The sequence below is a fragment of the Schistocerca americana genome, chromosome 8 (assembly GCF_021461395.2).
Source record: "Schistocerca americana isolate TAMUIC-IGC-003095 chromosome 8, iqSchAmer2.1, whole genome shotgun sequence".
Taxonomy (NCBI): domain Eukaryota; kingdom Metazoa; phylum Arthropoda; class Insecta; order Orthoptera; family Acrididae; genus Schistocerca; species Schistocerca americana.
This window is the reverse complement of record NC_060126.1, coordinates 364119031-364143111: the sequence shown is the minus strand read 5'-3', so window position 1 is coordinate 364143111 and position 24081 is coordinate 364119031. Positions and strand designations below refer to the sequence as shown.

The window sequence follows — 24081 nt, the reverse complement described above, 5'->3', positions numbered from 1 at the left end:
AAGATGTCCAACTATGAAAAGAAATGACACCCCAGACCATCACTCCTGGTCGTCGAGACGCACGGCGGACGACAGTCAAGCGCCTCCGGACACGTCATCGCTGGTATTCGGGGCTCAGTTCAAAGTGGGACTCATCACCGAAGACAATTCTACTCCAGTCAGTGATGTCTCAGGCCGAAGACGTGTCTGGAAGGTGTTACAAGCGATGTTTTTCTTGAAGTTCTCCCGGATGCACGGCCAATAGTAGATGGAATATTCTGTCCGTCGGGAGAACTTCAATGTCCAGACATTGTGCAAACAGCCCCATGTGCGAGCAAGGTTATCAATCCACAGTACACCACTGTGTCAAGTGGTTTCAGTTTAGTAAACGCCTTGAAGATAGCTGTACGGTTAACAGCCGAAACAATGGACGGAAAAATTCTGTCATACCGGATGCATGCCCAAAATATGGAATAAAATAGGCTCAAAAGAAGTCCACGCTGTGTGAGAGCTTGGATTCGAGAGGAGTAATAATGAAAGAATTAGCTTTGTGGAACTGAAGAAAATACCCTTGCAGCGAGCTACATTCAGTATCGTGCTGCTGCACCCCGTGCTAAGTAAAAGCGTGATCTCCGCCCAGAGGCCATGTCGGCTCCGTCGGTGCCGACCGACTGCCGTGTCATCCTCTGACAACGGCGTCACTAGGTGCGGTCTGGATGGGTGTGCGCTCAGCACACTGCCCCCTTGCCGATTCTCACTGTTCGTGACCCAGTGCCGCTACTACTCTGCCAAGTTCATCTTCAGCTAGCATCACGAGGCTGAGTACGCCCCGTTTCAGTCCTACAATCAAGGAAAAGTTTCTGGCAGGTTCGGGAATCGAACCCGGATTCTCTACACGACAGTGAGCCGCTCTCACCACGCAGCTACGGAGGTGGAGGTGCATAGTAGGTAACGTGCTAAGATCGTCCTTGGGATGTTTTCCTCATGTTAGTCACAACGTCGCAGCTCAGTCCTATCTCTCTCCCTCAGTGGCCCTGTTGAGATAATTCAGTATGTGAGAGTGCTTCCTGCGGCGACGCACTGGAGGTTTCAACTCTTCCCAACGGCCCGACCGGATTTATCACAACCTTCAGAAATTCCTTCACCAAAGAAGACGAAGTAAAAATTCAATAAATCCAATCAAGAACTGCTGCCAACATGAGTAACTTAGAAGCAGATATCCTCGGAATAGTGAAGCGGCTTAAATCGATTAATAAAAGCAAGTCTTCCGGTCCATACAGTATACCAATAGGTTCCTTTCTGGAAAGTTGCGCAAGTCACGCCAATATTCAAGAAAGGTAGTGTGAGTAATCCGCTAAATTACTGGTCCATATCATTAACGTCGATATGCAACAGGGTTTTGGAGCATATATTGTGTTCGAACATTATGAATTACCTCGAAGAGAAAGGTCAGTCAACACTTAGTGTTGAAACCCAAGTTGCTCTTTAGACACACGAAGTGTTGAGTGCTATTGACAAGGGATTTCAAATTGATTCCATATTTCTATATTTTCAGAAGGCTTTTGACACTGTACCACACAAGCGACTTTCGGTGAATTCCGTGCTTATGGAATACCGTCTCAGTTGTGTGACTGGATTCTTGATTTACTGTCAGAGGGGTCAAACTTCGTAGTAGCTAAGAGAAAGTCATTGAGTGAAACAGAAGTGATTTCTGGTGTTCCCGAAGGTAGTGTTATAGGAGCTCTGCTGTTCCTAATCTGTATAAGTGATTTAGGAGATAATCTGAGCAGCCGTCTCAGGTTGTTTGCATATGAAGCCATCGTTGATCGTCTAGTAAAGTCATCAAAATATCAACAAAAATTGCAAAACGATTTAGAAAAGATATATGAGTGGTGCGAAAATTGGCAATTGACCCTAAATAACGAAAAGTGTAAGGTCATCCACATGAGTGCTAAAACTAATCCATTAAACTTAGGTTACACGATAAATGAGTCAAATCTAAAAGCCGTAAATTCAACTGAATACCTAGGATATACAATTACGAACAACTTAAACTGGGAAGAACACATAGTAAATACTGGGGTGTTTATTGGCAGAACACTTAGGAGGTGCAACAGATTTACTAAGGAGACTGTCTATACTGCGCCTGTCTGTCCTCTTTTGGAGTACTGCTGCGCAGTCTGGGATCCTTGCCAGATAGGATTAAGGGTGTACATCGATAAAGTTCAAAGTAGAGCATCACGCTTTTTTATATTACCGAGAAATAGGGGAGAGGGTATCACTGAAATGATACGGGATTTGGAGTGAACATCGTTAAAACAAAGGCGCCTTTCGCTGCGACAGAATCTTCTCACGAAATTTCAGTCTCCAACTTTGTTCTTCGAATGCGAAAATATTTGGTTGATGTCGACCAACGTAGGGAGAAACGATCACGATAATAAAATAAGGGAAATCAGGGATCGCACAGAAAGATACAGGTGTTAGTTTTTTTTTTCGCTCGCTGTTCATGATGGGAATAATAGAGAATTATTGTGAAGGTGGTTCGATGAAGCCCCTGCCAAGTACTTAAGTGTGATTTGCAGAGTATCAATGCAGATGTAGATGTGGCAGAAAGTGGAGACCAGTCAAATAGAGTGATTCCCTCCGGATGAAATAATATGAGCATGACTGCGCACGTGCATTATAATTAGAAAATACTAACCAATTAGGGAAACATTGTAGAAATGGACGAAACGCTTGAGGATCCCGTCCCAATACCGCACTGCTCTCGACAGGGATGTGAGATAACCAACATCCGTAAGTGGGATCGACCCTAAATATGACTGGCCCATTTCCCTAGCGAATCGGAAGGACTGCATGCCTGAAACGCGCACTGGTAACTTGCGATATAATTCTGTTAAACTCGCCGCGTTTTCGTGAATCCGAGAACGATTGCGACCAGTCTATTTATTCCAAGTAGTGTTCATCACAACACAACCATATGTACTAAAAGTTGCTTCTGATGCAATGTTACACAAACTTTCGGCCGCTACACGTAACTGGTTTAAATTATACGCCCTTTTCCTATGAATCCTTTTACTTACGATGTTCGTTTTACTGTCCGCTGTGTGCCAAAAAACGAAATTACCAACAAAACTACAGAAACGAAATGACCTAATCATGCTTAACACATGGTGTACGCGCTATAACATATTTGCATATTTGTCCTCGTAAACAGGTGTCTTTTTCGAATATAACCTTAATGTCACAAATAGGGGAGGAAACTCACATCACTTCATATTAATTACAATTTGAAAGTAACTGTGAATGCAGCTGACGACGGCAGCATGCTGCCTAAACGCGTCGTCTAATAAAATATTAGTAACAAGTGACTGTTGCAGTATATATTATTAATACAGATTACTTGTTTCTAAACGAGCCGTCTCTTTACGGAATCATCTCAGCTCCTCCCTAATTCTCAAACTGCATCATCCCAAATAAGAAATTCATTCTCTGTGCTGCACATCTGCCATCCAGACTCCTCACGCTGCCATGACACAATACTGTCGCTCTCTGGCGCGCAACAGTTCCCAGCTCCTTCGCTCGGTCGAGCTCTGGTAGCCAAAGAGTACGTATCACTCATGTGTTCGGCATGCAAAGATGTACGAAGTGTTCAAAAATGTTCAAATGTGTGTGAAATCTTATGGGACTTAACTGCTAAGGTCATCAGTCCCTAAGCTTACACACTACTTAACCTAGATTATTGTAAGGACAAACACACAGACCTATGCCCGACGGAGGACTCGAACCTCTGCCAGGACCAGCCGCACAGTCCATGACTGCAGCGCCTTAGACCGCTCGGCTAATAGCGGGCGGCGCACGAAGTGGTAAACATTCCAAATATACTGTCAAATACGCGGAACGAACTGACATTTCTCACGATATAAAGCTTTCATCACATTTTCCGCTAGTACGTACAACTTTGAGACTGAAAGTTTCTGCATAATCCTGAATATTGACTATCCGTCCCGGGAGAGCCTGTATGCCCACTCGATGGTTCGGAGTATGTTTCCTGCAGGGCCGAAGTTTCTCAGTACACGATACCATTAAACTGAAAATTCATGAACTTTGAATTCGATTGCAAGAATGTGTTGTAAAATCTGATAACCAGAAAGTAACTTGAAATTGCTTATCTGGTTCCCTGTCAGTTCAGACATCCTTAATGGCAAGAATTACTGTCTAAATTCAACGCTCTACATCATCAAGCTTTTAAACTAATAAATCGGTCCTGGAAAAACACAATGTTCCTTTTTTTGTTATTTAATTGCGGCTTACCTCTTGCATAATGGAAACACAGTCACACTAGTATTGTCTTGAAAGCGAGTCGAATATAACTCGTAGCTCGTTCTGTGGCATGGACTTTGGATGCGGACAACGACTTCGGATAAATTATAATATCAAATGCAATTAGGTTTCTGATTAGAAAAGTTATATATTGAAATATTACTTCTTTTTTTCCTTTGCAAATATTAACACACAAAAAGTTACAGTTCTTGAGTGGACAAAAGTAGTAGTCTTTAACATCAAAATAGGTCTTTTCACAAATGAAACTCGTAAAAATGACATTAAATATTAGACAGTTATTCCTCCCCTAAATTCAAACTGGAAATTATGCATAGCTGTTCATCTTTTCCTGTACTCAAGTCTCTGCACCAAGAATGCGCAACTACAGGCTGCAGCAATGATGTACAAAATCTGAAATCAGTTACTTTCATTCTCCGTCTTCAGGCCACGAGTGGCCTACCGGGACCATCCGACCGCCGTGTCATCCTCAGAGGAGGATGCGGATAGGGGAGGCATGGGGTCAGCACACCGCTCTCCCGGTCGTTATGGTGGTATTCGTAACCGAAGCCGCTACTGTTCGGTCGAATAGCTCCTCAGTTGGCATCACGAGGCTGAATGCACCTCGAAACATGGCAACAGCGCATGGCGGCCTGGATAGTCACCCATCCAAGTGCCGACCGCGCCCGACAGCGCTTAACTTCGGTGGTCTCACGGAAACCGGTGTATCCACTGCGGCAAGGCCGTTGCCTGAAATTAGTTACCTTAAATTACATCCACTTCTATTAGTCATCAAAGTTATTCTCAAAATGATACAGTCTCTTTCTTTATCTCAAATAATTAATAAATTAACATGTTCCAGTTCCACAGTATATAATTACAACTGTGCCACCCGGCCTGTGCCGTACTATTGCTCATAACACACCCCTGCCGACTACTGTGACTGCTCATCTCACGATTCTTCTTCTTCTTCTTGCGTTACGGCCTCTGTAGGACCAAGGGTAGCCCCTTCGTGGACTGCATTTTCCTCTTCTTCTCCCAGGACCTCTTCATTCTTTCTCTTCTCCTCTCCCGCTCTTCTTCCGAGATCTTCAGTTTCCGTTTCTCCTGGCGGCTCCACTGGTGACATTCTAATCTTTTCCTGTATTCTTCTCTGTCATTGATCTCCGGCATATTAGTCGGTGTATATTTGTTCCTCCAATTATCCTTTCCTTCGACCTTGATCCCCAATTCCAACCAGTCCTTTCAAAGTTCAACAATCCACTTGGTTCCTGTCTTTCCCCTTGTCCTCCCTGTTATTTCCCATACTCTCTTCGTAATTCTGTCCATACTCATCCTAACTACACGCCCAGCAAACCTTGCCCTTTTGAGTCTGATTTCCCCGGATATTGTTCTCATGTTACGGTACAATTCTTCCCTAGGTCTTCGTATCCACCTCTTTTGAGACCTAGTATTTTTCTCACTATTTTCCTCTCTTCTTTCTCTAGTTGCTCTGCCCCTTTTCTTGCTAGTGTCATCGTCTCAGCAGCATGTAATACTGCATTCCTCACTGTTGCCTTGTTGTGGCTTATCTTTGCTTCTGTGGATATATTCTTTTTATTGTATACCTCCCTTGTCATGAAGAAGGCTGACCTCATCTTCTTTATCCTCTCTGTTATTCCCTCCTTGCTCCTGTTCCTTCCTGTTATAAATTCCCCCAGGTATTTAAATTTGTCCACCATTTGCACAGTGCCTTCCGGTGTTTCGCAGTTTGCAGTGGTGTATAATGTCTTTGCCTTGTTATAGGTGATCCTCAGTCCCACCTTTCTGGCTACCTTACTTAAGTTGTCGAGTTGTGTCTTTGCGTCTTCTTCCGTCTCACTTACTATTGCTATGTCATCTGCAAAGGCTAGGCAGTCCACTTGAGCCCTGTTGTCCTTTTTGTCTCCCACATGGGTCTTTTGTATTCCCATTTCCTCGTTTATTGCTCTCCACTGCCTGATCACTTCGTCCAGTGCTATATTGAACAACAATGGTGACAATCCATCTCCCTGTCTTGATCTTAAATTCTTCTGAGAGTGCTGCTCAGAATCTCACCTTTGCTTTTGTGTCTGCCAGGATTTCTTTTATGAGATCTTGTGTAGTTCCATTGTAAGTAGGCTGTATAGGTTTTTTTTATTGGTAACACCACATAGCGCTCTGTATGAAAATCACTGGCTGTGCTGTGTGCAGTCTGTGGCTGGTTTGCATTGTTGTTGGCTATTGTAGTGTTGGCCAGTTGTCTGTTAACAGCGCGTAGCGTTTCGCAGTTGGAGGTGAGCCGCCAGCAGTGGAGGATGTGGGGAATGAGATGGCGGAGTTTTGAGAGCGGATGATCTGGACAGAGACAGTAAATTTGCATGGCTGGGTATCATGGACTGATATATATATATATATATATATATATAATGACATTTGTACACTATTAAGGTAAATACATTGTTTGTTCTCTATCAAAATCTTTCATTTGCTAACTATGCCTATCAGTAGTTAGTGTCTTCAGTAGTTTGAATCTTTTATTTAGCTGGCAGTAGTGGCGCTCGCTGTATTGCAGCAGCTCGAGTAACGAAGATTTTTGTGAGGTATATATATGCAACGTCCCCTTAGAAAAATTACACATGACTGTGCTTAAACTGACACACAATATTTCTAGCGCAACTCAATCTGACTTTTAATAATCCCTACAAAAGAATGGCCCTGACTAACATTAACCTATACCTTTCATGAATCACTTACCTCACAAAAATCTTCGTTACTCGAGCTACTGCAATATAGCCAGCGCCACTACTGCCAGCTAAATAAAATATTCTAACTACTGAAGGCACTAACTACTGATAGGCGTAGTTAGCAAATGAAAGATTTTGATATAGAACAAACAATGTATTTACCTTAATAGTGTTCAAAAGTCATTATATATATATATATATATATATATATATATATATATTTTTCTAAGGGGACGTTGCGTATATATACCTCACAAAAATCTTCGTTACTCGAGCTGCTGCAATACAGCGAGCGCCACTACTGCCAGCTAAATAAAAGATTCAAACTACTGAAGACACTAACTACTGATAGGCTAGGCATAGTTAGCAAATGAAAGATTTTGATAGAGAACAAACAATGTATTTACCTTAATAGTGTACAAAAGTCATTATATATGTATATATATATATATATATATATATATATATATATCAGTCCATCATACCCAGCCATGCAAATTTACTGTCTCTGTCCATATATATATATATATATATATATATATATATATATATATATATATATATATAAGTTCATGACATCCAGTCTTACAAATTTACTGTCTCTGTCCAGATCATCCGCTCTTAAAACTCCGCCATCTCATTCCCCACATCGACCACTGCTGGCGGCTCACCTCCAACTGCCCAACACTACAATCGCCAACAACAATGCAAACCAGCCACTGACTGCACATAGCACAGCCAGTGATTTTCATACAGAGCGCTACGTGGCGTTACCAATAAAAAAACCTATACAGCCTACTTACACCATCAAGTCCCCTGTTCATCTCACGATTAACAATGTGCATCCTCTCCCGCACATCTTGCAAGGCAGAAATGGTCCAAGCAAGCTTCCAGGCGACACAGCATCTCTAATGACACTGCACACTTATAATTTCAAACAGTACAAAGGCACTTACGAAGTTCATTAAAGCAAATTACTAGAGAAATGCCTATGAAATTATCTACTGCCCTCTATCAGCCTCAACCACGGATGTGTTAGGACCACCACCGGTTAGAACACGACCGTCGTGACTACACTTAAAGCCCGTCTCGCACGGAGCAAGATTCGCTGTAAGTTTCCGAGCTGGCTCGCGCGACGGCTACCTTGCGGGCTCCGTCGTCTGCTAGCGGGCTACCTTGCTGGGAACCTTGTAAGATTTCCAGGATAGGTCCGGTGCTATTTTTCTTGTAAGGTTCCCTGCGTGCCACCTGCGTTGGCCAATCATGAGACGTTTCGTTTGTGACGTCAGTCGCGGAAAGCTTGGGCGGGAAGCCTTTGTTGATAGTCGCTTTTCTGCTGTTGTGAGGTGCGGTAGGAAGTTCGTATAATTATTAAATAATGGCACCGCAGTGGTCCAAGGAAGCGATTAAAGCATTGATATGTACTTATAGGGAAGAACAGTGTCCGTACGTCATGAAAAGCGCAAACTAATATAATAAACACTTGCGTGCAGAGGCACTCGGAAGAGTTGCAAGTGACATGTGTCTTCTTCGACCATATCCATACGTATAAAATTTGCAAAGGATGTACGATCTTCTATCCTATAAAATAAAGTCGTATATAACAGTCATTATTGGTATATTTATAAAGTCAAACAGTAATGAAATGGTGATACTTTTCAAACAAAAGTAGGTGTTATGCGAACTAACCTCAACTCTTTATGAAGCATGGAGAGCACACCCTTTCCAGCGTTTCTCCTCTTAATACAGTTTTTCGTCAATTCTTTCTTTCTTCTTCTCTCATTAGCATGCATTTCTGCATCGTTTAGCACCAAAACAGCTAACAATGGCAGTTTGCTCTCAACATATGTACCTGAAGGAGCCATCTTCGTTCGATACAACATGCAGCCGATCACAACACAAGTAGCTGCCGATCTTGCACCGTGGGAGATATTCGACATGGAAGATAGCCGGCTCACTTCCCTGCAAGCCGGCGATCATGCACGCCATCTCGCAAACTTGCGGCGAACCTTGCTCCGTGTGAGACGGGCTTAAGGGATGGCGTGGGAGTGAGGAAGGTCCTAGGAAGGTAGCGGCGGCAGGTGGCGCTGGGTCAACAGGTAGGCGAGCGCGGTCGGCCGTTGCTCGGCCACTGCGGGGCGCCCCGCGGCGCCACGCCTACACGGCCGCGCTATGTCCGCGCTCCAGCCGTCGCGCTACAAATTTATCCGACGCTGCCGAGCAGTGCTGTCGCCGCGACAAGGTGAGACGGGTCGCGCTGCCGGCCCGGCTCAGTTTTACCGACGCACATTTGCATAGCGGGAACGCGCTCCCGCGTCACCCCGCGATTTATGCGCGTAATTACTTCCTCTTACTGTGAATGTAATAGTACAATATTTGAATAATAAATTGAATTTATCGCGTAATATATTTCCGACGCGACAAACTCTCGCGGCCGTCTCGCGCGCGCACCTCCTCGGCCCCGAGGAGGTCGGTGGTAAGAGTTTTACGCGCGCGGACCCGAAACGAGTTAATATGGATGGCTCCGGTTTCGGAAAGGCTGGGAGGCTGTGTGTGTGCGGCGACGGCTCGCGGCGCTAGCGTGATGACTTGTGGCCCGGCTGCGGCCTGGCGTTGTTGCTCTCCGGCCGCGTGGCGATTAATTCCTGAGCGCGACGGGCGCGCGTGGGCGTCCCGCGTCCTCAGGGCGCGACGGCTCAATCCCCGGCGGCCCACGCGGCGTTGCGTCCGAGGCGGCCCGGCTGAACCCCGCTCCACGCCGTCGCGGCGACACCTCGGAACTGGAACCAGTGTACCCACATTGTGCAGACGTGTCTCCCACATGTGGTGCCTGCACTGCGTAAATTCAAATGGCTCTGAGCACTATAGGACTTAACTGCTGAAGTCATCAGCCCACTAGAACTTAGAACTACTTAAACCTAACTAACCTAAGGACATCACACACATCCATGCCCGAGGCAGGATTTGAACCTGCGACCGTAGCGGTCGCGCGGTTCCAGACTGTAGCGCCTAGAACCGCTCGGCCACACCGCCCGGCTGCACCGATCTGTGGTCCTTCTATGCTGCAACATGACTATCACAGCCCGCCCGGTTGGCCGTGCGGTCTAACGAAGGAGCGCCTGGTCCCCGGCACGAATCCGCCCTGCGTGTTTCTGTCGAGGTCCGGTTAACCGGCCAGTCTCTGGATGGTTTTTAGGCGGTTTTCCATCTGCCTCGGTGAATGCGGGCTGGTTCCCCTTATTCCGCCTCAGTTACACTATGTCGGCGGTTGCTGCGCAAACAAGTTCCCCACGAACGCGTACACCACCATTACTCTACCACGCACACTTAGGGGCTACACTCGTCTGGTGTGAGACGTTCCCTGGGGGCTCCACGGGGGCCGAAGCGCACAATAAGCCTTGGTTCGGTGTGGGGCGGCGGAAGGGTGAAGCGGACTGCGGTAGTCGTCGTGGGGTTGTGGACCACTGCGGCTGCGGTGGGGACGGAGCCTCTCCGTCGTTTCTAGGTCCCCAGTTAACATACAACACAATACAATGACTGTCACAACGCCTACAAAATTGTTCTTGTAAACAGGGTAGGGTGGTGCCTTCTGAATCATATTGCTGTGTAGGCAAAACAAGAAAATATTCTACTGCTCAGCCCATGTGCACATCCTGGACGACATTATCTTACTTGACCGTTGCTAGACAGGCCGTGCACAACCGACAAGAAGTTTTTTCCAAATGCACTGAAGCGCCAAAGAAACTGGTGTACGTAAGCGTGTTCAAATACAGAGATATGTAAACTAGCAGAATACGGTGCTGCGGTTGGCAACGCCTATATAAGACAACAAGTGTCTGGTGCAGTTGTCAGATCGGTTACTGCTGCTACCGTAGCAGGTTATCAAGATGTAAATGAGTGTTATAGTGGGCGAGCGACCGGTGGGACACAGCACCTCCGAGGTAGCTATGAAGTGGGGATTTTTCCGTACGACCACTTCACAAGCGTACCGTCAACATCAGGAATCCGGTAAAACGTCAAATCTCCGACATCGCTGGGACCGGAAAAAGATCCTGCACGAACTGGACCAAAGACAACTCAATAGAATCGTTCAGCGTGTCAGCAAAGCATCTCTTCCGCACATGGCTGCAGATTTCCGTGCTGGACCATCAACAAGTGTCAGCGTGCGAACCATTCAACAAAACATCATCGATATGTGCTTTCGGAGCCGAAGACACACTCGTTTTCCTTTGATGACTGTACGACACAAAGCTTTACGCCTCGCCTGGGCCCACCGACACCGACATTGGACTGTAGATGACTGGAAACATGTTGCCTGGTCGAGTGAGTCTCGTTTCAGATTGTATCTAGCGGATGGACGTCTACCAGTAAGGAGATAACCTCATGAATTAATGGACCCTGAATGTCAGCAGGGGGCTGTTCAAGATGGTCGGTGCTCTGTAATGGTTTGGGGCGTGCGTAGTTGGAGTGATATGCGACCCGTGATACGTCTAGATACGACTCTGACGAAGTGACACGTACGTAAGCTTCCTTTCTGATGATCTGCATCCATTTATGTCCATTGTGCATTCCGACAGACTTGGGCAATTCACGCAGGATAATGCTACACCCACGTGTCCAGGTACCCTATTCTGAGGTTAAACACTTCCGCTGGCCACCAAACTCCTCACACAGGAACATTATTGAGCATATCTGAGATGCCTTGCAACTTTTTGTTCAGAAGATATCTCCATCCGCTCCTACTCTTACAGATTTATGGACAGCCCTCCAGGATTCATGGTGTCAGTTCCCTCCAGCACTTTCAGGCATTAGTCGACTCCATGCCACGTCGCGTTGCGGCACTTCTGCGTGCTGCCTGGGACCATAAGCGATATTAGGCAGGTGTACCAGTTTACTCGGCTCTTCTGTGTGCATTGAATTCAGACAGTAAATGTCCAGAAAGAAATATAAGAGGTTAGACAATATCGCTTGTAACAAACTGCCATGCAATATTAAGTCTTTCTAAAATAAGATCCATTGTTAAAAACCGAGCGAGGTGACGCAGTGGCTAGCACACTGGACTCGCATTCGGGAGGACGACGGTTCAATCCAGCGTCTGGCCATCCTGATTTAGGTTTTCCGTGATTTCCCTAAATAGCTCCAGGCAAATGCCGGGATGGTTCCTTTGAAACGGCACTACCGACGTCCTTCCCCGTCCTTCCCTAATCCGATGAGACTGATGACCTCGCTGCCTGGTCTGCTTATCACGTGTAACTCCTGCCACTCCCCCTTTTTCTGCAGTATGTATGTCGCTCTCAGTTGTCCGACCCGTCAGTCGCAAGACTCGCCTCTGAAGATGACCAGCGCAGTTCTGGACGAAACGTCAGGAGAGGGAGAATGGGCTGCCATTCCGTCACAGATATTCATATCCCTCACTGAAAGAGTACCTAGCAGAGTTCAAGCAGTTTCAGAGACTAAGGATGGACACAACCCATATTAATATCAACTATTTGTGTCCGGATACTTTTGATCTGCTAGTGTAAGGTAAGATGGGACTAAATGAATCGTTTTGACTTTTTGGGCCCAAAATGTGTGGTAAACATTGTACTACCCGTGTAAAGTTGTAATGGTGAACAGACCACAGTTATAATTTTGTATGATAAAGGTACATTGCTAGTGGTAAACCTTTCTGAGTATGAGGTCAGGGTCCACTCAAACACTACCGCTGAGTTGTTGGTGCGCAGCACGGTAAGTATTAGAGTTAAAATACCAGTACCGAGAACTTCCGTTCCAAGAAGAATCAGGGAAGATATTACTTTTTCCCTCACATTTCTCTCGAAATGACTGTGAAGGAAAAATCAGAGAAATTTCAGCTCATGTGTAGGTTTATTTACAGTCCTTCTTTCCACGTACCATTCACGAATGGAACAAGAGTCGGAGCGAAAGGTACGGTCAAACTTTAGGGAGACATGTTTATGTATATAGAAAATCTTTTATGGTAATGGGACCGCGAATACTTTATTTTTATGTTAGATTTCATTTTCTACTATGTGATCAGATTATAAATTACGTAAGTTGTGGCAGCAGTCATCAAGCACCCGATGAAGCTAGGCGTCATTAAGATTTTTCCCTGAATGTTTGAACCGTCATGTTCTTTCAACCAAGCTCAACAGATGAACCTACAGTGCTTACTCAAAGAAGACTACGCCAATCTACTAGAAGATGTGTTTTCATCAGTGCAACGAAACGTGTTCTTCATATTATTCGCTTATTTCAGTGTTAATGCAAATCGACTTCTAATTAACAGATTCTACGAAAGACTGCGATAGAAAAACAGTGGACTAGCTCTTTGGCGTACACGTCCTCTGGACCTAAACCCAAGAAACTTTCAGTTGTAGAGTCGTCCGAACGCTATTGCGCGTCGAACCACAGTAAAATTTGCAGAGAGCAGTTTTCTTATTCTGTATGCCAGGAGTTTGACCTGACAGTCTGGTCATCGTGTTTTGTCACGTTATGAATAAGACTGCTTGAATGCACCGTCCTAGGATTTATGCACTTGAGCATCCACTTCGCTGGTGTCTGACTAGACGTATAAACATAAAATTCAGGGAAGGAAAATTATTCTTATAATGTCCCATCAGTTGTGATGTCATGGCAGACAACGAACAACCCCGGGTGGTTCAGAAATGGGGAAGGAAACAGGACGTGTTTTTTTTTAAGGTATCCTCCCAGAATTGGCCTTAGCCACAAACTTCAAACTGTGTGACGGGACGAAGGACGTAAAGCCTGTTTCTCATAAACAAAACTTCAACGCCTTAAACATATACACCTCTACTATAAGAATCATTGTCAGATAAGTGGCAAAAGGGCACTTCTTATCAGTGTAGTGGGGGTGGGGTGGACGTGGGGAGTTCTTCAAATGGTGCATTAATACCTTAAAAGCCGTGGGGTACTGTTCATGACGAGACGGATGACGACATAAAGTTCGGCGACAACTGCCGTTTGTTCCCCTTTTTCATTCTCCCTCAAACACGATACAGCCCCTACGCTCTACTTACTGTCAAATGTGAGACACCCAAGTCGCAAGCCACCGAAGTAGCATCAAGCCAGAAGTCTCACCCACACTGTGAGTCTCACCACATTGCACTACATCGGGAGCCGTATACAATGTCTGACCTTTCATTGTTCATTAGTACGCTACAGAGGTGTCCGATTATGCTGCCAAACGAAGAACTTTCCTGGTTGTCGCTACGATGACTGCTGTAACTTTCACAGTTGCCTTAAATTCTCTCTTATCACTCGAAAAGTCGAAGCTGTGGTGCCCGTATACCTTGCTCTGATCGACTCACCACTTTCGTGTTCCTGCTAACTCCATCCCTCTGCGTACAGTTACAGGGGTTGATCGGTGGCATTATATTTCACCTTATGATTTAGGTAAAGTGTGACATCCACAAGTTTGATGTAAGATACGACAAAAGAATATCCATTACTAACGAAAGAGAACTTCGACAGGGAAGGTTGTACAGTTCCATTGTTTCTGTCCCTTATGGCACTGTAACACAAAGGGCCCCCTGAATGCCAGGTAGCTGCTCACGAATGGACACTGAGAAGTCGATGACCGCCGAAGCGCTGAGGAAGGCCGTCGCGGCGGAGAGAGCCGTGTGCGTGCACGCACGCGTGTTGCTGCGCGTGTCGTGACGTGACGTCAGGTGCGTGCGGAACGCCGCCTCCCCCGCGCATTCCACTGACCGCCGGAGGCACGCCCCATCTCGACGGCCCGTGTCCTGCAGCTGCGAATGAAAACTGCTAGCCCACCAGCATTCCGCACTGATGATTCATCCTTTCCTCTAGAATTGCCCATTCCTCCTTAACACCTACAGTAATACTGTCGTTTCAGAACTTAAAATCATCGTACATGTTTTGCTGTGCCCTCAAAACATCTGGAGAATCTAAAGTACTTTGTCCGATTAAAAAGTGATGCTCACAGAAGGAGATAGGAGAAAATGACATGAAACTTCACGTGTTGAGAGGGTCTGTGATATTATTTCAGTGACTACAAACTCGAGTCATTCTTACGAAGAACTTCGCAGTAAGCGCCCACTTCTCAACATGTCGTTCTCGACGTCCTTTTACCTCCCCTGAATTGCGTCTGAGGGACACCATCTTCCTTTTAGAGACACTGTGAGGTTCCTGGGCCTCACTTTTGATTCCAAGGTGTCGTGGTTAAAGACCTCAAGGTGCGGGCCCTGAAGGCACTGAATATTTTGAAGTGTCTGAGCCATCGGTCCTGGGGAGCAGATCGGGCGAGTCTGCTGCAGTTTTATAGTGATTTTGTCCAGTCGCGTCTTGACTATGGATGCACTGTGTATGGGTCAGCGAGGCCTTCGTATCGGAAGATTCTTGACGCAGTACATCATGAGGGTATCAGGCTGGCCACTGGTGCATTCCGTACCGGTCCCATACCCAGCCTGTGTGCTGAGGCAGGGGAACCGCCGCTCGCCATCCGGCGGAAACTCCTCATGGTGCGACGGGTGTGTCAATTCCTTGCCTGTCCTACCTCCCCTGCGTACCCAACCGTTGCCCGACCGCCTATGGAACGTCTCTTTTCCAGTCGTCCCAGGGCAACGAGACCATTTGGGATTCGTGCCAAGCATTTTCTAGAGTCCCTTGGTGTGCAGCGTGTGGCACCCAACTCCAGGGTTTTACCCGCCCGCCTCCCTGGTTGCTCCAGAGGCCCAGCGTCCTTTTAGACTTGAGGAGCTGCACTCCTGCGTTTGTTTTTACCTTCTTATTTTACGATATTTTAAACCAGCATCCCGACCATGTACCAGTATTTACGGATGGCTCTGAACAGGGGGACTCTGTTGGTTGTGCTGTTGTTTTCCCTGATCGAGTCGTCAAGTTACGGCTTCCTGCGGCGTTTACCATCTTTGATGCCGAATTGTTTGTGATCTTGCGGGCATTGGAGCAGATGAGATGTGTTCCCAGTCTCAAGTTTCTCATCTGTTCTGACTCCCTGAGTGCCCCTCAAACCATGCAACACCTGTACCCAGCGAATACGGTCGTCCAGAACATCCATGATGCCCTACTCCACCTGCAACGGCAGGGGAAGGAGGTTTCTTTCTGCTGGGTGCCGGGGCACGTGGGTATTAGGGGAAACGAACTGGCGGATGTGGCTGCCAAAGATGCATGTTCCCTCCCTCACGTTGTTGTATGTGCCGTTCCCCTCCATGCTGTTACCTCCCTTTTGCGTTTTCGTGTTATGCGTCAATGGGAAGAGGAGTGGCTGGCAGTCGGTGAAAATAAGCTGTGTCTGGTCAAGGCCACCACGCGGCCATGGCGTACGTCCTACCAGTCATGCAGGCGGGATGAGGTTCTCCTCACCCGCCTCCGCATCGGGCACAGTCCCTTAACGCATGGTTTTTTACTCCGGCGGGAGGACCCCCAAATCTGCAGTGCTTGTGGCGTTCAGATTACTGTCCGCCACATTTTGCTTAACTGTCCTTTATTCTCTGACCAGAGGGCAATGGTTTCCTTGCCACCGGATTTGCCCTCTATTTTGCAAGACGACGCAACGACTGTGGTTTAGATCTTACGGTTTTGTGTCCTGTCCAATTTGTTTCCTCGGATTTTAGGGAGAGGATTTTAATGTGCTGCTGGGTGACTGGCTCACCCAGGTTTTAGATAAGAGGTCCGCCAGTCACGATTACCTACTTGTTTCACTTCGATTTCTGTTCTCTTTTCCTTGTGTTTCCTTTCCTTTTTTAGTGTGTCTTCTCTTGTTTTGCTTCTGTACTTGGAACTGCGTCAGGTCTGTGTCTTTTAGCCGTTCTCCTTGTTCGCTGTCCGTCTTCGTCCCTTCACCGCATGTGTTCCTGTTTCTATGCGTTTGGGCGCTGATGACCACGCTGTTTAGCGCCGAAAACCTCAAACCACACACACACACACACACACACACACACACACACACACACAGAACATGTCGTTGCACACCTTCCGGCTCGCAGGTATGTGCCGATTAGACTGAAAGGATGCCACAAAGCGATCTTGTACTCTAGTGAGGAAAGCTGGCTCGCAACTGTTGTAATTGGTCTTTGTTATTCTGGATACGGGTTCTGGGACGGAGGTGATGTCCAAGCTGGTCCAACACATCCTGTATCGGGGGCATATCTTGGGATCTTGCTGGCCATACGAGTATCTCAGCGTATCACAGACACTTCATGGAGACGAGCACAGCCTGTCGATAAACGGCATCGTGGTATTGCTGCTATAGAGGTAACACAAGATTTGTATCTATAAATGACACAGAATCATTATACGAGTCCTCCATCATTATCATAGTCAATGGGATTGTCCATCTTGACACCTTTTTACATTTTTCTTACAAAAAATATCACGCAGGATGTTCTTGACGTACTGCGATGACCTGAGCCATAACTGATGGCTCCCCACACTATGACGCCAGGATAACACTGCTGTAGCTCTCCAAAACACTGGAAGAATGGACCGCTGTCCAGGTGGCCGTCATAATCGCCGACGTTGGTCATCCATAGTAGAGCAGAACCGCGATTCGTCGCTATTGCGATTCATCAACAGTCCATTCCTGCCGGTCACGGCACCAAATCGAGCCATTTCTCTTGTGGTGTTCGCTACAGCGTACACGTGAAACGGTAATTCCCTAGTCCTTCTGCTGCTGGTCTCCGATCAATGGTGCGGAACGACAAAGAGTGTTGCAGGGACTCCATTACTTGTTCTCGAATAGCAGGCGCAGATGTGAAGGGGTTATGGTGTCCTTGGTGCTCCGAAAGGCAGTCCCCCCTTGTTGTGGTCAGATACGGTCGACCGGAGCATTGTAGACGAACATGCCCTTCACGCCCGCTGCCATGCAGTCCAACATCGGGCCACTGTCACGTCCGAATTCGCCACATCTCTGGATTTTGCAGGATTAGACCAGGCACCAAATTGAGACTCCCGTTGAGGCCTCTTTCAAAGGGTCAGGCATTCTACATCTACATTTACATTTATACTCCGCAAGCCACCCAACGGTGTGTGGTGGAGGGCACTTTAAGTGCCACTGTCATTACCTCCCTTTCCTGTTCCAGTCGCGTGTGGTTCGCGGGAAGAACGACTGCGGGAAAGGCGTGCTCGAATCTCTCTAATTTTACATTCGTGACCTCCTCGGGAAGTCTAAGCAGGGGGAAGCAATACGTATATTCGATACCTCATCCAGAAACGCACCCTCTCGAAACCTGGACAGCAAGCTGCACCTCGATGCAGAGCGCCTCTCTTGCAGAGTCTGCCACTTGAGTTTGCCTAACATCTCCGTAACGCTATCACGCTTACCAAATAACCATGTGACGAAACGCGCCGCTCTTCTTTGGATCTTCTCTATCTCCTCTGTCAACCCGACCTGGTACGGATCCCACACTGATGAGCAATACTCAAGTATAGGTCGAATGAGTGTTTTGTAAGCCACCTCCTTTGTTGATGGACTACATTTTCTAAGGACTCTTCCAATGAATCTCAACCTGGTACCCGCCTTACCAACAATTAATTTTATTTGATCATTCCACTTCAGATCGTTCCGTACGCATACTCCCAGATATTTTACAGAAGTAACTGCTACCAGTGTTTGTTCCGCTATCATATAATCATACAATAAAGGATCCTTCTCTCTATGTATTCGCAATACATTACATTTGTCTATGTAAAGGGTTAGTTGCCACTCCCTGCACCAAGTGCCTATCCGCTGCAGATCTTCCTGCAATTTCCTAATGCTGCAACTTCTCTGTATACTACAGCATCATCCGCGAAAAGCCGCATGGAACTACCGACACGATCTACTAGGTCATTTATATATATTGTGAAAAGCAATTGTCCCATAACACTCCCCTGTGGCACGCCTGAGGCCACTCTAACGTCTGTAGACGTCTTTCCATTGAGAACAACATGCTGTGTTCTGTTTGCTAAAAACTCTTCAATCCAGCCACACAGCTGGTCTGATATTCCGTAGGCTCTTACTTTGTTTATCAGGCGACAGTGCGGAACTGTATCGAACGCCTTCCGGAAGTCAAGGAAAATGGCATCTACCTGGGAGCCTGTATCTAATATTTTCTGGGTCTCATGAACAAATAAAGCGAGTTGGGTCTCACACGGTCGCTGTTTCCGGAATCCATGTTGATTCCTACAGAGTAGATTCTGGGTTTTCAGAAATGACATGATACGCGGGCAAAAAACATGTTCTCAAATTGTAGAACAGATCGAGGTCAGAGATATAGGCCTATAGTTTTGCTCATCTGCTCGACGACCCTTCTTGAAAACTGGAACTACCTGTGCCGTTTTCCAATCATTTGAAACCTTGCGTTCCTCTAGAGACTTGCGGTACACGGCTGTTAGAAGGGGGGCAAGTTCTTTCGCATACTCTGAGTAGAATCGAATTGGTATCCCGTCAGGTCCAGTGGACTTTCCTCTCTTGAGTGATTTCAGTTGCTTTTCTATGCCTTGGACGCTTATTTCGATGCCAGCCATTTTTTCGTTCGTGTGAGTATTTAGGGAAGGAACTGCATTGATGATTGATGACACTGTCTTACATGGCTACGCCGCATTTACGTTGTGAGGGATCCACTTGTACCTGGAGCCCGATTTTGTAATAAATTTCATGAAAAATGATATAAAATGGCTATCATACGTAGAAGAGGTTGTATCTTTGATACCACTGAACCAAAGATGTTGCTGAGTGGCAGAATCGCTTGTTAAGTGGGGGCGCACGGAGCGTAGTAGCAGTTGCCGTCGCACTGTGTGAAAGGTAGCATGTAAGACTTTAAAGCTAGTGGCCAGCTGTGGGAATGAGCTGTTGGCTATGGACGCAGCATAATACAGTTCTGTAAGGTAATGAAATTTTGTATAATTAGTTTTAAGTATGCAGCAACGCAATGTGGATCTTGCTAATTTTACGGTACTGACCCTGGAATGTAGTAATCAAGTATTTGTCATCATATCTAATGTATAGCTTGATTAGGTATGCCCGATTTGTAATATTGTGTGTGTTTTATAATCCTGGTTTTATAAATGGCTCTGAGCACTATGCGACTTAACTTCTGAGGTCATCAGTCGCCTAGAACTTAGAACTAATTAAACCTAACTAACCTAACGACATCACACACATCCATGCCCGAGGCAGGATTCGAACCTGCGACCGTAGCGGTCGTTCGGTTCCATACTGTAGCGCCTAGAACCGCACGGCCACTCCAGCCGGCCCTGGTTTTATAATCCTGGTAGAGACAAGTTAAATTACGGAATCTGTTTTGCTAAACCAAGACATCACGCAGTAAATTTGGATAAGACAAGTTATTTTTTAAAGAACGTTACAACGTGTCCTTCAAGGATCACTCAATATGTGACACTGTTTATGCCTCCTCATATACCCTGCCACGCCAGTTAGCAACAGCAGTGTAGAGTTTTAGTGTGTTGTCCGTTGTATCTGTCACAGAGAAATGTAACTCTAATTATTTACATAACCACCGGTGGTATGTGTGTGTGTGTGTGTGTGTGTGTGTGTGTGTGTGTGTGTGTGTGTTTGTATGTGAGCAAAGCTACAGTGCCATCCGACGGAGTTTTCTGGGTGCTTCACATTATTTTCCATCAGGCAGTGTATAAGCAGGAATGAGTACGTTCTGTTCCAACAACCTGTGACTATTTTAACAATCTGTAACTCAAAATCATTGTGCTGGCAATACCCAGTGCAGATAGTGTGCTTATGTCTATTCCCAATGTTTAGTTTGAAGACTGCAACAAGAATATGGCCTGGAAACAGGGTATCCGAGAAGACTACCTCTACTGGGGTGTTGATTAGTAGACTAGAGATACCAATTAAAATCTATAATAATAGGGGATTTACTACTACTACTACGGCTGCTGCTGCTGCTAATAATAATAGTAATAATAATAATAATAACAGCAATAGTAACGATATAATAATATTTCTTCGACACGGAGTTCTAATAGAGATATTTCAATCATAGAATTTTCGAGAATGTTTGGACTGCAGCCAAAAAAATAAAAAATGATGAACGGTACTGACATATTACCTACACCCACTAACGACAACGACATGTCACTGAAACATGCACAGGTGAAAAAAATAAGAATTTTCAAAAAAATATCTATTGTCATAGACACAAATAATGAGATTTCGCAGAGAAAAGTCAGCTCAAGATGATAGTTTCTGTAATAGTGTGTTACTTGGTTTGTTTGCATGAATTTATGGACCTTTTCTGACCTTTAATGGTGGTTTATGGTTGTTTCTCCGAATCATATTTACGTTCTAGTCATAGTATTTGAAGAAGCAAAGCAAATGATTTAATGTAAATACTATTCAGTGAAACAGTCTTTGAAATTGATAAACAGAGCAGAATTTTCCCGGTAAGTAAAATATAACAACCACCTGTGTTACGTTAATTTTAAGTAAATTTGCCTGATGATAGATGTACAGTCCTCCGAAACGTTTACTGTAAAGACATTCTCTTTCGAAACATTTGTAGTCAATTTCTTGTAATATCCTTTTGTAACAATGTACAGTATCTCTCAAAATGTACGCTAAAACAGCAATTTTTTATAGCAACAAAACTAATTCATATATTTGCACCATGTTTCGCTTATGTAACGGACAACCTCAACAAGTTTTGTTTGTGTGTGTTCCAGGTTGTCGTGACTGAAGCATAATGATAACGCTTCAAGAAAAGGCTCAGTGTGTGGAATGGTTCACTTAGATCAAATCGGAAGAATAGAGTCAAAGGGAACTTCCAGGCACGGTATCGGAAACACCCACCCTCGCAGACGTCGGTACGCAGGTGGTACAGACGTTTTATGCACACAGCAAGCGTTGATTTGAAGCATAGTGGACGACGTGGAACAAGTGAACCCGAAACAGGATGGATACGGTAGGCATTTCAACGTTCTCCACGGAAGTCTGTTCAGAGTTCATCGCAGCAGCTGCAAATCCCTGGAGCGACAGTGCATCGGGTCCTTCGGCAACGTGTGCGTGTGTATCCATGCCGGCTGCAGTTGTTATAAGTATTGACACCAGATTACGAGCCACAACGTATGCAGTTCGTCGTGGACGTTCTTTACAGTTTAGAGAAGGATGGATATTTTCTAAACAACCTAGAATTTTCTGACGAAGAAACATTTCACTTGTGTGGTACGGTAAACAAACACAATGTTTGCGTTTGGGGCACAATCAATCCTCCGCATACTGTGACGGATGAAGTACGTTGCCGCCCGAAAGTGAATGTGTTGTTTGAAGGTTAATCGCATTGTGGGACGTCTTTTTCCTTTTTTTTTTTTTTTTTTTTTTTGTTTTTTTTTTTTTTTTTTTTTTTTGATAAAGTAATTCTATTGCTCCTGTTGCTCTGTTATACTGGAGCAGTTTGCGTTACCACAACTGACTGGCCGCCAAGTTACAAAGTTACAGTCGTTTTACAACGAGATGGTGCACCACCACTTTGGGCTCAGACTGTGTCAAATGTTCTAGCTCACGTGTTTCCAGATCGCTGGATGGGCAGGGGTGGTCCAATTCTCTGGCCTGCTAGATCACCTGACCTTAAACCGTTAGGCTTCTTTCAATGGGGTTATATGAAGGGCAGTGTCCATCAAACGCCTGTGAACTGCATAACTGATTTAAAGAACCAAATCGTGGCTGCCATTGCCACAGTTGGTGTGGATATGTTGTGCCGAGTGCGGATCGTGCTTGAATACAGGCTGGATGTTGTGCGTGCCACAAAAGGCGCACATTACGAAAAGGACTGAATAGTATAGAAACTTGGTGAACTACTGTGTCACATAAGCCAAAAACGTTGTGAATATCTTAATTAGTTTGGTTGCTATAACACATTAAAGTTTTACTGTACCTTTTGAGACATCCTGTATTTCAAAAACGTCTAATTTGTTCTTCACCAGTTCTGCTTTCTTACACATTTCACCTCTACAAGAAGCTCCTTAATGGCCCTTAATATGCGCCACTAAGATTTTAAAAAGTTGAGAAGAAATCAATGCTTTTCGTTACTCATTCGCAACATTGTACAGTAGCAACCAGTAAATATCAAGTGGACCTCATCAAACAAAAGCAATGATTAGGTCCCTAAGAAAGTCAGCGTTTACACCTAGTTAGCAGACAGAGGACGGTCGTCCATAAAACAAGAAGTCCGTCGCCGGAGAATGCAGCCGATCACTTAGCGTAGCCGAGATTACAGTGGTCGTTACACAGCTTTTTACGGTACACTTGAACCTTCGTGTGCCTGTGTGCAGCGAGGAACTCAGGAGGTATTAAGTTGTTTACGTCACAGCCGTGAAGATACTAGACGACAAAATGATGCCGGCCGATACTGTTCCACTCCACTCTGTGAAGATTCCCCGGTTAATGCATGTTTTATTAGAGTACTGACATGGGCAGCAGCCTGACGTCCTTTAGCCGCAGACTACGCGAGGGCTCATTCTGGTACGCCCTGCGCTTGAAATACGCGCCCGAGTGCTTTTTAATAGCCTGCCCAGCCGAACAACGACCTGTACAGGAGGGAGCTCTTCTGACCCGACAGAAACAAGACTTGAAATTACATTACTGACGCTGGAATACTCAAAAATATGACCTCATAGCATCTTTAAATTGTTCAGACACTTTCGATTCATTAGAAGTACATAACATTAAAGACAAAATGTCAAATCATGAGAGAAAAATAAACATTGAAAATCAGATTAAAAATGCAACCGAAATTGGAATGACTTTCTGCTTTAGCAGGCGGCACCGTGTTGTGGATTGACTTCGCAAATGCCTAAGTATGTCAGATTAACAGCATGTTCGCACTTATAACTGGTCCAATGATTCCAAACCACACCAAAAAGTACATAATGTAATGCGAAAAATGGATTTTAGCTTACAGTTATGTTAGCAGCGGTATGGGCTTTGAGACGCTTTAATTATTCGTAAGCATCATTTAAGTCGTTGCTTAGTAAAATGTCTCTGGAAAGGGTGATATGAAAAAAGTTGACGACTTTGTTAACACTT

At 45.4% G+C, this 24081-nt stretch overlaps 1 long non-coding RNA gene across 1 annotated transcript in view; it reads left to right on the top strand.

The window, feature by feature from the left end:
* The window catches only part of LOC124545400, a 134726-nt gene extending 112379 nt beyond the window's left edge, over nt 1-22347 (top strand). The window contains exon 3 of the long non-coding RNA XR_006967615.1: nt 21723-22347. This is a non-coding gene — a long non-coding RNA (uncharacterized LOC124545400). The remainder of the gene's footprint in view (nt 1-21722) is intronic.
* The last annotated feature ends 1734 nt before the right edge of the window (nt 22348-24081 follow it).